General features: G+C 50.9%; 1 protein-coding gene across 2 annotated transcripts in view; it reads right to left on the reverse strand.

Moving 5' to 3' along the window:
* The window catches only part of SBF1 (SET binding factor 1), a 1,592,200-nt gene that overhangs the window by 1,000,894 nt on the left and 577,330 nt on the right, over window positions 1-13,976 (reverse strand). The window lies entirely within an intron of this gene.

Consider the following 13,976-nt stretch of genomic DNA (forward strand, 5'->3'; position numbering starts at 1 on the left):
TACACTATCACTTCCAATCTATATAGTGCAAGGCGTATTTTTATCAGCTCTGCATTTTGCAGGCTGCTGCTTAACACTCATCATTGCGATGATCCTTAAAGTGCTGAAACCCGATTTGCTGCAGGTCACATCCCCTGGCTATGTGCATTTTTCAGATCTATCCCTCCCACTGGGGTCTTAGTTCTTCAGACTCTCCAGCCCTGCATATGCTGATGATTAGATCACACATCTCATAATAGAATGTATTGCTGGGAATGATTCCTAGTGATGTGACAACTTCAAACAATCTCCCAGAGTTCTTATGAGGAAATGGGGTGTATTATATGGTGTGGTTGTGGGACCTCACCGTGTAATTCACTTATCAACCCCTTTAGGAACAGTAGGTTTGTTTGTGAAATCGTTCGCTCAACCCTGGGTAGCTGTGGGTCCGAGCAGTTAGGCTTACACAAATGAACAAGTGTTAAATATTTAAACAGCATCAAAACAGTTGAAGAATAAATACACAAGATACTCACGAAATCTGACACCAATTTATAAAAATATGTATTTTAGACCCCACAACTAAAAAGATCCACCGGGAGGATCCTTGAGAAACAGCAATTACAAGGAATAGTATATATGCCCTTTTTCCCTCAACCACAAACAAGCACTGGCAAATTAAATGAATGTGACACAAACATTTTCAGGAAAAACGTAAGTAATTATCAATGCAGTTACTTTTAATTACTTTAGGCGACTAGCTACGGGAGCGAGCCAGTCAGGGGGACCATTAAGGTCCTCAGAAAGCAGTTACGTCGGAGATAGAAGCAGTCTTCAGTAAGTTCTAAGCACTTTTATCTCTGTGCTATAGGTTCCTACAGAAGTGGTCCTGGTGCAAGGGATACAGGATGCTGAAGATGGTCAAGGATACTGTGGATGTGAGGCAGAGGACAGGGTGAGGGGGGCCTTTCTGCAAATACTCCCATGTCCATGAACTTGGTGAGGTGGTTCTGGTCATAGGGGTTGATGTCCCTTGAAGTCCTCTCAGTCTTTGTAGAAGTCCAGTCGCCACTTTGCTACCAGTCGCCCGGTATTCCAGTTACAACCAAATCCCTTCCTGGGAGGTAACTCGTCTTCTGTGCGGCCAAGCTGCACTCCCAGGTCCAGCAGACTTGAGTGCAACTTTAAGGATTGGCTTCTGGTTTCTGGTGCTGCACAGTGGCGAGTGGCGGGTATGTGAAGATCTAGGCTACCAAGCTGCCCCAATAGGCTTCTTCAGCTGATGTACCCCAGTGTTGCAAAACGGAGGTCAGCCAGCTGACCCTTGGAGTATCTTGCTTTAGCTGAGCACAGTCTCATCTCCTTCGCTAGCCACCAGGTTCAGTACGTGCAGTCCATACTGGTGCAGTCTCTTTTTGACGGTTTCTCAGTACACGAGGGAAATCCTTCATTCCTCTTGTTCAGTCCGTTGAGATCTAAGTTCTGGGTGCAAGGGGTGCACTTTTTATGCTCAGAAAATGCTATCAAAGTAAGATGTGGTTGGTGGACAATAGGCTACCAAGTTCTCTGCCTCCTGATGACCACTTCCTGCGGTGTGGCATTGTCCAGCCCAAGATGCACCATTGTTCCCACTTCCAACATGGCAGAATGCGTCTCTTGGCGTGCAGAGCTCCCTAACCAAACCCAGAGAGGTGTGGCTACCAAGGGAACAACACACCCCTAGAAAAAGGGTTTGACAACTGGTTCCCCTATCCTTCCGGAGTGCTAGCTTTTGTTTTTTTTTTATTAAAAAAAAAGCTTTATTCATTTCACAGTGGAGAGACAGCAATAGTGCCTACAACCCTGGGGCAATCAATAAATTAGCTAGTTCTTGCAATAATTACACAGGCCATCAGCCGACAACCCTGAGGTCCGGCGGCGCTTTGTATATATATGCACGTGATTCAGGCAGCATCCAGCATTATATCAACTATGTGCGCAAATGTCTAGTGTAACATCGAGCTGCATGAAGTCTCTTTTACATTGTGATCTGTACTGTCAAAAACTATCCAACTTCGTAATAAGTAAATTACAAGCTATGTGTGATCTATCTGTGTAACTAACAAATACCCCCCTCCCACCCCTCTCGGCTCACACACACAATGTCATGTGCTGGCTATACACAAATCGAGGATTCTTCAAGTGTTTATGCACACCTGACCCTCAGTACACTCTCTGCAAGAATAGCAGGGCGCACATACCCTGCGTTCTCCCTTCGTAGCGGTTCTCCCCCCCGGGATCCAACAAGGCCCCGTGTGAGATGTTGTGAGGAGTTCGCAGCTACTTCACACTTCCATCCACCCGACACACTCCCCCGTCACCTCCTTGGTATGGCGGCATCAAGTTCCGTTTCGCAAGTCCCTCCCGTGAGTGTCTATTTCACAGTACTTTCCGCAGCATCTACCTGGGCCCCCCAATGCCGTCCTCCGAGTCTGAATCTCCCCCAGGGCAGCTCCACTTATGTATGATTGATACAGTCCCCAGAAATTTTTCGGGCGACTTGTAGGGGGTAGGAGTTCACTATAGTTTTCAGTTTGTGTGCAATAATAAAGCATATCTTGAGCCCAGCGGGTTGCAGTGGGCAGTGGCCCTCTCATCCAGCAGAGTGCCACCACTCTTCGCGCCATTAGGAGCCCCATGTCTGCCAGTCGCCGGAGTGCAAGAGGGAGGCCCCTAGAGTATCCCATTAGCGCCAGTGCCGGGTCTGGAGTCAGCTCGACCTTAAGAATCTTTCTCATTTCTGAAAACACCGTATTCCAATATGACTGTACTCCAGGGCAGCTCCACGCCAAGTGTAGGAAGTCCGCAAGAGGAGCACGACCTCTTTTGCATGACGCCGAGGGGCGTAGACCGTACCTCTGCAGCCTTTCAGGTGTATAATATACCCTCTGGAGGAATTTGAAATGGATCAATCTGTGCTTCCCATTCAAGGAGATCTTCCTAGTGTTAACGCAACAATATTGCCACATTGCGTCATCAATTATAATCTCTAAATCTCTCTGCCATTCCGCTCTAGCCTTCATTAGCTGGTGTTCCTCATGTGACATTGCAAGCCTGTAAAAGTTGGATAATAATTTACGGGGAGATTCAGTCTTTATGACGTAGGTGAGCTCCGGTACTTCTGGTGGCTCCGCCAGGTCAGGCCCCAACAAGTCTAAAAAGGCACTTCGGACTCTATGGTATTGGAATCGGAGTAGCAGCGTGAAATCTCTACCATCGCCCACCACGTGCTCCCAGGTTTTAACCTTGCCCTCCTTGAACACATCGCCCACAAGGCGTATGCCGAGTTGGTGCAAAGCCCGGACCACTCCCTTTTCACTGAGAGGAGGCAGCCACACTGCCCAGTCTACTGGCATGAGCGGTGAATATAGCAGTACACCACCCTGCCTCTGCGGGCAGAGTGTGCCACGCGTGATTAGTGGCTGTGATTGAATCTAGAATACCAGTCCTGCAGTCCAATGGCAGAAACACCATGACCGGGAGGGCAAGCGGCTCCGCGAACAGCCTCTCCATGAGTACATGTGGGATACGCTGTTTGCCATACACCCAGGTGTGCAAGTGTGACGCCTGCGCCACTCGTTAATAGAGTTCTAGATTTGGGGCGCCAAGGCCACTTATACTGTACAGCAATGTAAGGGTCGTCCATTTAACTCTAGGCTGTTTACCAGCCAATGCCAGATTGATCATCAGCTGAGTCAGTCGTTGGAAGAAGGCATTGGAGAGTACGCTCGGGATTGCACTGAAGAGAAACAGCAGCCTAGGCAAGACGACAATTTTCATTATGGCAAAGCGCCCCATGAGCGAAAGAGGGAGCTTGTTCCAAGTCGCTACATTGTCCTCCAGTTTGCTAACCACCACACCGTAATTTTCCCTAAGCAGAAGCTCTGGGCCTAAGTATCTAATAGGGTCCTCAGTCCATTGTAGTGGGTACTCCATGTCAGACTTCTGAGTGACCGGCGTTAGGGGGAAGGCCAGAGACTTGGACCAGTTTACCTTCAATCCCGAGAGGGCGCCGAAGTGGACTACCTCCCAGAGCATCGGGGGCAGGTTGTTTACGGGATCGTGGACATACAACAGGGTGTCGTCTGCGTACATGGAGACAACTATGTTATAAGTAGGGAAGCGAATGCCTTCGGTGCCGTGATATTCCCTCAGTGCGCAGGCCAGCGGTTCAGCTGCCAAGGCGTACTGTAGTGGGGAAAGGGGGCAGCCCTGACGCGTCCCTCTCCCAATAGCAAAGGGATCCGTAGCCAGATTGCCGATTCGCACCCTGGCCGTGGGCTTGTTGTAGAGAGCACCTATCATTTGGAGAAACGGCTCGCCCAGTCCCATCCAACGCAGCACCTGCCTCAGAAAGGGCCATTCTACTGAATCAAAGGCATTCTCCATGTCAAGGAAGATGGCAATGGCCTTAGTATCCTGTTTGACATGTTGAATCGTGCCCAACACCGTGCGGATGTTATATGTTAAGTTTCTACTGGGGATAAAGCCCGCCTGCTCCGGTGCCACCAGGCTAGGGGCCAAATGCGCCAGACGTGTTGCCAGCACCTTAGCGTATAGCTTGGTGTCAACATTTATCAAGGATAGCGGCGTATAGGAGCTGCACTCATCATGTGCCTTTCCAGGCTTAAGTATCGTAACTAGTAATGCTTCCCGCATTGACTGCGGCATGCTGCCCTCCACACATATGTCGTCAAATAATGCGGACAGATGTGGGATAAGTTGTTCCTTAAAGGCTTTATAAAATTCGACTGTGAGGCCATCCACACCTGGGGCACTGCCGGACCGCATGGATCCTAGGGCTTCTAGTATTTCCTCCTTATCTATGGGGAACATAAGGAATTCTCTGTGAGAGTTAGTGAGCATAGGCAAGTCAATATGCTCCAAGTACTCCGAGATTTCGTCAGTGAGATCACCACCCTTTGAAGAGTATAGGTCTGAATAATAGTCCCTGAATGTGTGTGCTATTTCCAATTCGTCCGTGATGGTCCGGCCATCACTAGATTTTAATTCAGTTATTTGCTGCTTCCCTCTCTTACCCTTCAGCATTCTGGCAAGGACCGAGCCAGGCCTCTCTCCCTCACCATATAAGCGCGCAGTAGCGTATTTATCCATATGTTTGACCTCCCTGTCTGCTTCCTCATGATATTCCGTGAGAAGGGTTTTTATCTCTTCCGCTACTGTTGTGTTAGGGCAGCTCAACTGTCGCTCCTCCAGCTGCCGTAATTGTGTCTCCAAGTCGTACAGCCTCTGCCTGATGGATTTAAGGACACCGGAGTGCTTGGACATAGCAACACCTCGTATATAGACCTTAAATGTCTCCCAAACTGTTTGGAAGCTTTTCACCGACCCAACATTAGTGTCGAAAAAGACATCTATTTCCTCCATTAATTCTCCCCTGAAGGCTGGGTCAAGGAGCGAGAACGGGGGGAATCGCCAAGTGAAGGGGGAATCCCCTTCGTCGGGGCATCAAGCACTAGTAAGAGCGGTGAGTGATCCGATAATGTGCGGGGCAATATCTCGCAATCTCTAATTCGTCCCATCCTGGAGGAGGTAGCCTGCCAGTAATCAATCTTAGTGTGAATATCGTAATAGGCCGAGTAGTGGGTGTAGCCCCGCTGAGTCGTGTTTCTGAACCTCCACACATCTTCCAGGCCCGAGCTAATGAGGAGTGAGGTCAGCAGCTGGGCTGCTGCTGATGGTCTGCGTTGTGGACCTGCGGATCTATCTAGCTCTGGGTTGAGTACTAAATTGAAGTCTCCTGCCCACAAAATTTGTGCGGCGCCGTAAGTGATGATAATATCTGCTAAGGACCGAAAAAAATCCGGGGAGTCATAGTTCGGACCGTATACATTAATTACCACAAAATCCATGCCTCGGCCTTTGCAGTGTGCTATCGCAAAGCGACCCTCTGTGTTCACCCGTAGGGAGGTTAGGGTAAGGTTTGAATTTGGATTCACCCATATTAGTACCCCACTGGCGTGGGTCGTGAAGCCTGCAGCTACAGTGTTTCCCTCCAAACCCCTACTGTGCAGTATTTTGCTCGTAAGCGGCAAATGCATCTCCTGGAGAAGGGCTATATCTACCCGAAGACGTTGCAGGTATCCCAACACTTTTCTCAATTTACGGAAGTCGTTCAGCCCTCTCACATTCCACGTGAGTGCCCGTAGCGCAACGGGAAAATCGCGATCCTGAAGGTTAGGTGTACTCATTGTTGGTACAGAAACAGTAGTGTGTAGCAATGCAATGTACCGATGAACCTAGGATGACGAACGTGTGTGAACCTTGCAGAAGCCCCCCTCCCTTCCCCACAAACCGCTCCAGATAGCAAACATTTCCCCCCCCTGCCACAGCAGGCCCTCCCCAACTTTGCCTTGCAGAGTACACTCCCCTCCCTCCCTCCCTCAACTCAAACAGGGTAGTCTCCGTAGAGATAAACACAGGTGATCTGCACGCGGGGCCAAGATTGCCTGACCGCGAGCCAGGAGTGCAAACGCGCACTACCCTGGGGACCCCCCTGCCACCACCCGCAGAAGTCCATAAGAAGCATCAGTGAGGTTGTATCCTTGCACATTCAGTCATTATAAAAACCAGACCACAACAAAACAATCTGTATGTGTATAGTGTCCTATTTCTGCAGGTCAGGTCTTAAATACACTCCCCCAGACCTCCAACGAACACCTGCTGCCTTATCTTCATGCAGCCACCAGGCCGCCCCGTGTAAGCATCATGGCAGGCCCCAGTCCAGCAATGTTCGAGAGGGCAGCCCTGCACTGAATCCAGCCCACATTACCGACCCTGCTCCTATAACAAAAGTCCCGCAGGTCAACTCAACAGTCCGCGCTGCAATCAGCAGGTACGCCACCTTACCATCACATGGTGTCATCGGGAGGCAGACAGTCACTCCTGTTCCACCTGTCGTTCTCCACCTTCTGCTTCCTCCGCCGGAAGATTCGCCTCCCTTCGTTGTTCCTTTGACCAGTTCTTTAAGGCGTGCTGCAGCGCTCTAGGGTCAGTGAACAGGTGTGAATGGCCCTGCCGGTTAACGCGTAACTTCGCCGGATAGAGCATGGCGTAGTCTAGACCAAGCTCCCTTAGTTGTCGCTTGAGCGGGGCAAAGTGCTTGCGGGCCTCCTGAACTTTGGCAGTGAAGTCCGGATAGAGCGAGATCTCCGATCCCTCATATTGCAGCGATTTCCGTTCCCTAGCTTGTCTCAAGGCTGCGTCCCTGTCCCTGTAATTTAACAGCTTGGCTATGATAGGGCGCGGAGGGGCCCGCGGACGCGGGCCCAATGATCAGTGGGCTCGCTCTACTACGAACATCGGGGAGAAAGTTTCGGCTCCGAGGAGGGTGGTCAACAATTTTTCTATGAAGAACTCCATGTTGCCTGTCTGTGTCGTCTCCGGAAGGCCTGTTATTCGGAGGTTGCAGCGCCGGGAACGGGCTTCCAAATCTTCCGTTTTGTCCTGCAAGGACTGCATCATCTTGTCCAGCCTTTTGTGGTTTTTGTCCAATTCTGTCTGCGCCTCCTCCGTTTCTGTTATCCTCCTCTCGGACATGTCAAGGCGTTCTGCGTGCTTATCTATGCGCTCCGTCATTCTGTCCATTCTGTGGGTGAGGGTGTCTAGCTTCGATCCCAGCGACATCATGCTATTTTGAAGGCCTTTCTCCATGGCTAGGAGCATGCTCTTAATATCCGCCCCCCCCCCCCCCCCCCCCCCCCCGGACATTTCTTCCTCTTCCTGCTCGGCGTTCCTTTCCCCGGCGCCCGCTGTGTAGTGTGTTTATCTAGGGACCTGTATCGATACTCCAATTTCTGACCCTTGTCCGGTTATAAATCACTAATATCCATACAACGGCACAGAAACCCGTTTCATAAATAAGTCATAGCGCATGCAGTCACATTGAGCAAGCACTATTCCTCCAGCCCCCTAGAAAGCACACCGAGTTCTCTAAACAAACCAAGCCTCCAGCAAACCTGGGAAATCCCCGCTGCTATTGTTTTGATTTCGTTCGAGAACTCCTGTAAAGAATGTAAGAACGACCAGTTCTTAATGACATCTTTTATTGACCTCTTATGTCCATCCTTACGTCAAACCCGGCACCTTTCAGGTATAAATATACCGACGCTGCCCTAAGCAAAGACACGGTGGTGATGAGCTTGGAGCAGTGACTACTTGCCGGAGAGCCCAGCTGATGCAGGAAGCCCACGGACACTGCCCCTCCCTCCTGACGCGCTGAGAGAGACGCTGCCTTTTCTCCTGCCGAGAAATCCAGCTTCCAGCGTTTCCAACTTGCCCTCGCGGGTGATTGGGATACCGAGTCCTGAGACAGAGATACCAGCCCTCCTACCTTCTAAATCCCAGGTACTGAACTGACTAACCCCTTACAGAGAATTCTTGAGTCAGATTCTTGGCAAAACAAACTTAACTTAAACTGCTACTTACTTACTCCCTCCCACGTATTAGGCTTAGGTCAGGTACACCAGGGTAGGCGTAGTTAGAAGCACCAGTTGAGTACGATTAGTCAATGTATATATGTGTGTATATCTTTTATCCACTTTAAAGTATCATATGGCTAAGAAACCATATCAATGCTTTTACAGTATTATTTTATAATCCTGCTTTTACTGTATGCACTTTACTTAACCTTAAGTATTGCTACTGTAGCGATTCATTTCTCTTGTATGAGAAAAAGAGACTGATCAATAAATAACACCTTTTATTGAACACGCCCATCTCTTCTTTCTCTACAATCTGGTGGAACTAAGTAGGCACGTACTGACTGAGTAAAATAGTTGTCTTTTGTTTTCACACGACTCTGGAGATATACTCTTGATTAGGGAGAGCAAAGTTGTCATGTTCTATGGTTGTCAGAAACTAAATCCCTTCTTGTCTATCCAGGGAGGTTAAACTCCTCCTCGCCTATTCGAGAAAGTTTCTAGTGAACTCTGAGCTAGCTGGCACACAAAACGTAAGTCTAATATCGTCAGTAGAAGACCTAGTTAACCTCTGTCCTACGTCTATACTATTGAAGATATTATTCCAATGCTCAGAGCCTATTGGGATAATAGTAACTACACTACATGGCGCCCAACGGTTTGGTAAGGCGATAAAACTAACGCAAGACATTAGAGTAACTCAGTCGTGCTTTTCACACAGACCCTTTTTCCCATAAATACTCCAAAGACGTCTGGAGTGGGTAAAAGGTTAAAAATCCGCCAAACTTAGTAGGAGGAGACTCCTATGTATGTTTTTTTTGGTTTATTCAACGTTGAAGGATACAGTGTTCCAAAATATTGTGCACCTAATCTTTGTTTCTGTGAAAATCTGATCTGCAACAAAAATCTTCTGGTCAGTAAAATGTCAGACAATGAAGAAGATAGGGAGACAGCTAGAATAGCAGCTCAACTCCTAGCGGATGACACAAGTCTCCTACAGACACCACCACCTCATCAGTTCAGCCAAGAGGTCCTCCTTCAAAGACCGACTGGACAACAACGTACACGACAGCAAAGAGCTCTTCGTAAAAGAACTCGCCAACGACATCCCGCCCTCACAGGAATTGTGCGACTCCCTCACCAACTTCTTCCACCGAAAGATCGCTGACATCCACGACAGCTTCAACGCCCGACCGACCCGACCGCACCAGACCCCACCCCTCCTGCGAATACCATCAGCACCAAACTCCTGACCTCCTGGTCCAACGTCTGCGATGACGAGACACGCAAGGTCGTGAACTCTATCCACTCAGGATCTCCGACGGACCTGTGCCCGCACCACATATTCAACAAGGCAGGTGCAGCCATCGCAACCCAGCTATGGAAGGTCGTCAACATCTCCTTCGAAACCGCAACTTTCCCGGAAAGCTGGAAATACGCCGAAATCACCGCCCTCCTCAAGAAGCCCAAGGCGGACCCTGTAGGAAGGTAGATCCCTGACTATGGTTGCCCCCAACTTTTTGCCTGGTGTTTTGCTGGTTTTCTGACTTAGTTGACCTGGGGCCCTGCTATTCAGGACCCCAGGCCTACTGCTCTCTCTGTAAAATGGATTCCATGTACCTTAGGTACATATCTAATTGGATACTGAGTCACCTTATCAGTCCCTGTACAGTGTACCTTAGGTACCCAGGGCATAGGTGTACCCAGGGCCTACCAGGGGCTGCAGCATGTATTATGCCACCCCTGGCTGGCCATCCAAATCTGACACAACTGGCTGCACGACAGCTGGGGCAAGGTGGTGTAATCACCCTTTGCTTTAGATATAGTATTCCTATATCTAACCCTAAAATGGGCACACAGATCTCCTATCAGTCACTCCTATGGCAGGCCTTGACAATCCTGAAGGCAGAGTGCTTGGAATCGTGTGAGATAGTGCTCTGGCATGAGCTGAGCCTGTCTGCGGCTTTCGGGATCCATCCCTTAGCCGTTTCCATGATATCGCATACCATATACTCTTAAGTGCATTATAATCCTCGCGGTTATGTGCCAACTCTGGTATCGCTTTATCAAAACATGTCGAGTAAGGTGTCATACGAATTGGAATACTAACCCCTCGCCAATTCTGGCGACGGGGTTAGCATTCCACCCTTCTAGAGGGACACGACATGTGTGTAACCTGTAACCCCGGTTAAAGTCAGACAGAGCCTTAGCTCCACAAAATGGATGCTGCCACCGAGACACAAGTCTGCCCTCCTGCTGCTGGGAGTCCTCCCAGCCCAGGAGGCAAGGACAAAGGGTTTCCTGACAGGGGCGGTGCCAGCACCGTCCCAGACAGGATTTTGTGTATTCTAGGTAGGCAGGGCTTTAGAGGAAGGTGACTGCAAGTGGCACCCCGGTGCTCACTATGCATAGGCCGGCTGAAACCAGTTCCAGGGGCACTCCAGCCCCTGGCCTGGGGAAAGCCCGCCAAAGGAGAGGGGTGTAACCACCCCCCTCCTGGTCCCACCCATAGGGCAGGACTTAGTCGCGTGCCAGCCCCTTTTTGCAGGATAAAGGTAGGAACTGGCCCCCTTCCAAATCAGATCATCTTTGAATCCTGAAACTACTTTCCACGAAAGGAACTCAAGACTTCTTCCCAAGATTCTCCCTTGTGACTAAGGAGTAGTCACCATGCAGCAGCAGGCACCAACCAAGCATCGCGGTTTGTTACCAGTCTCTACTTCGGATCAAGACTGCCCCAGCACGACGAGAACCGGCTTCCCTGGCACCTCTGACCTCAACCTACATCATCAGCCCAGCTGTGATCCGTGGGTGTGACGAGACCTCGAGGGACCGGCCATCTTCAAAACTGCACGACGCTTGTCCAGCATGACCACCGAGTGACCCTCGACCGAGTGCTTTGGGGTAAGAGAAGCCCCGACCCTGAGCAGCTCCAGCACCGAAGTTCAGCCCCCCTGCATCCACGAGATCTGCGTGGGGCCCTTCTGCTCTTTGCTGCCAACCGCGTTGTCCAGGTCGCTTGCCCGTTGGCTAGTGGCCCTCTCACGACGCTCCACGACGACAAATACTGCTGGTCTGGTTGCTCCAGACTATCCCTTGCTCCCCTCCAAAAGAGGAGCACCCTGGACCCTCCTGGTCCACTCAAGACGCCATTTTAGGTCCACCGCGTGGGCCTTGCATTTGCCAAGACTTGTTGCCCAATTCTGGGTCCAGCGACGTCGACAGCAAGAACCTTCGTGGGACAGCTCGCACCTCCATCCTGGTCGCCGACAACGCCTCCTGGTCCGAGAGACTGCAGAGCCCAGCAGCGCCCACTCACCTGGCTGAGGTGACTTCGTCCGGTGCCATCCTGGTGCCCACTCAAATCACTGGCTAGTGATTCAGAACTTGGTCCCCTCTGCTTACAGGTTTCTTCTTCCCTGATCCAGGCTTGGATCACTCCGAACTTTCTTCACTGGCCGCCTGCCAGCAACTCTTTCTTCAGGCTCCTGGTTCTTCAACCTGGGTTTCCGACGCAACTTCAACCCTATGCAGCCGCAGCCCCTGGGCTAGGTAAACCAAGTACTCCGGTGCTTCAGCATAGTCCAACACCCTAAGTGTTCGGATCCACCCCCGTTTTCGACCCACCTAGTCGGGTTCGCCCGAGAACAGTAACTTTGCAACTGCTAGCCTCCATGTACTTTTTCCCGCCTTACGCGTGAGAGTTCCCACTCGGCACACGACGTCCACAGGCCTCCTGCATCTAATCCCAGTGTTTAGAATTGTAGGCCTAGCGATTCCTGAGTCTAGAAAAGTATTACTTACCTGCTAGCAAGTTCGCATTCCACTTACTGTGTATATGGTTTTTCGTGCCCCTCGGGCATTTGTGTAAATTGTGCGACTTAAAGTATTTTCGTAAGAGTTTTGTTGTGTGCTTAGCTCCCTGACTCATAAAGAGTTCAGGGTAGTCTTGTTATAAATAAATATCTGTTTATTTTCATAACAACTTGTGTGGTGTCCTTTCACTTGGTGTTCAAGGGGTAATGTGATGGTAAAACAGCTGGCTTAACACGCCCTCTAGAGTCTTAGCCTTAGACTGCTCGTATCCATGCTACTAGGATAGCTGGTCTATAAGGTTGACTTACAACCAATCATCAATAAGGGTTGTTTGGACTGATACATAGTGATCACTAGAATAGTGAGCACTGCATATCAGGCCAACTTCCAACAGACCCCAAAGACCCCAAAAACTTCCGGCCCATCTCCCGGCGAAGGTCATCGAGAAAATCGTCAACATGCAACTGACCCGCCACCTAGAAGACAACAACATCCTGGACCCATCCCAATCCGGATTCGGACGAAACCACAGCACTGAGACAGCCCTCATCGCCGCCACTAACGACATCAGGTGCCAATTAGACAACGGCGAAACATCAGCCCTCATCCTCCTGGACCTATCTGCCGCTTTCGACACGGTCTGCCATCACACACTAAAGACTCGCCTCCATGAAGCCGGTATCCAAGAGAAGGCCCTCGACTGGACCACGTCCTTCCTCTCCGGCAGATCCCAGAGTGTCCGCCTCCCGCCTTTCCGATCCGAAGCCACCGACATCATATGCGGCATCCCCCAGGGCTCCTCCCTCAGCCCGACGCTGTTCAACATCTACATGGCCCCCCTCGCACAATGGCCCGCCACCACAACATCTTCTCCTACGCCAACGATACGCAGCTCATCATCTCCCTCAGCAAGGACCCATGCACTGCCAAAACCAACATCCACGACGGAATGAAGGCCATCGCCGACTGGATGAGGAGCAGCCGTCTGAAACTGAACTCGGACAAGACGGAGGTCCTCATCCTCGGGCCCAACCCCTCAGCCTGGGACGACTCCTGGTGGCCTACCACTCTGGGGACAGCACCGACACCCACCGACCACGCACACAACCTGGGATTCATCCTCGACTCCACCCTCTCCATGTCCAAACAGGTCAACGCCGTCTCCTCCTCCTGCTACAACACCCTTCGCAGGATCTACAAAAGGATCCTGGCCGAAACAAGAAGAACGGTGACACAGGCCCTCGTCAAACACCTACAACGACTCCAGCGCATCCAAAATGCCTCCGCTCGACTGATCGTCAACGCACCACGACAACTGCCACATCACCCCCCATCTAAGGAACCTACACTGGTTCCCCGTCGACAAGAGGATCACCTTCAAACTCCTCACCCACGCACACAAAGCACTCCACAACGCCGGACCAGCCTACTCAATAGCCTACTCAACTTCCACACCCCCACCCGCCAGCTCCGCTCCGCCAGCCTCGCCCTCGCCACCGTCCCCGCATCCAACGAACTACCTCCGGCGGCAGATCCTTCTCCTACCTCGCCGCCAAGACCTGGAACACCCTTCCTACCCACCTACGTCAGACCAAAGACCTACTCGCCTTCAGAAAACTCCTCAAGACCTGGCTCTTCGAACAGTAGCGTCCCCCGCCCCCCCCCCCCCCGCCACCCCTCAGCACCTTGAGACCCGCATGG

Source organism: Lissotriton helveticus, chromosome 1_1, assembly GCF_964261635.1.
Source record: "Lissotriton helveticus chromosome 1_1, aLisHel1.1, whole genome shotgun sequence".
Classification (NCBI taxonomy): Eukaryota; Metazoa; Chordata; class Amphibia; order Caudata; family Salamandridae; genus Lissotriton; species Lissotriton helveticus.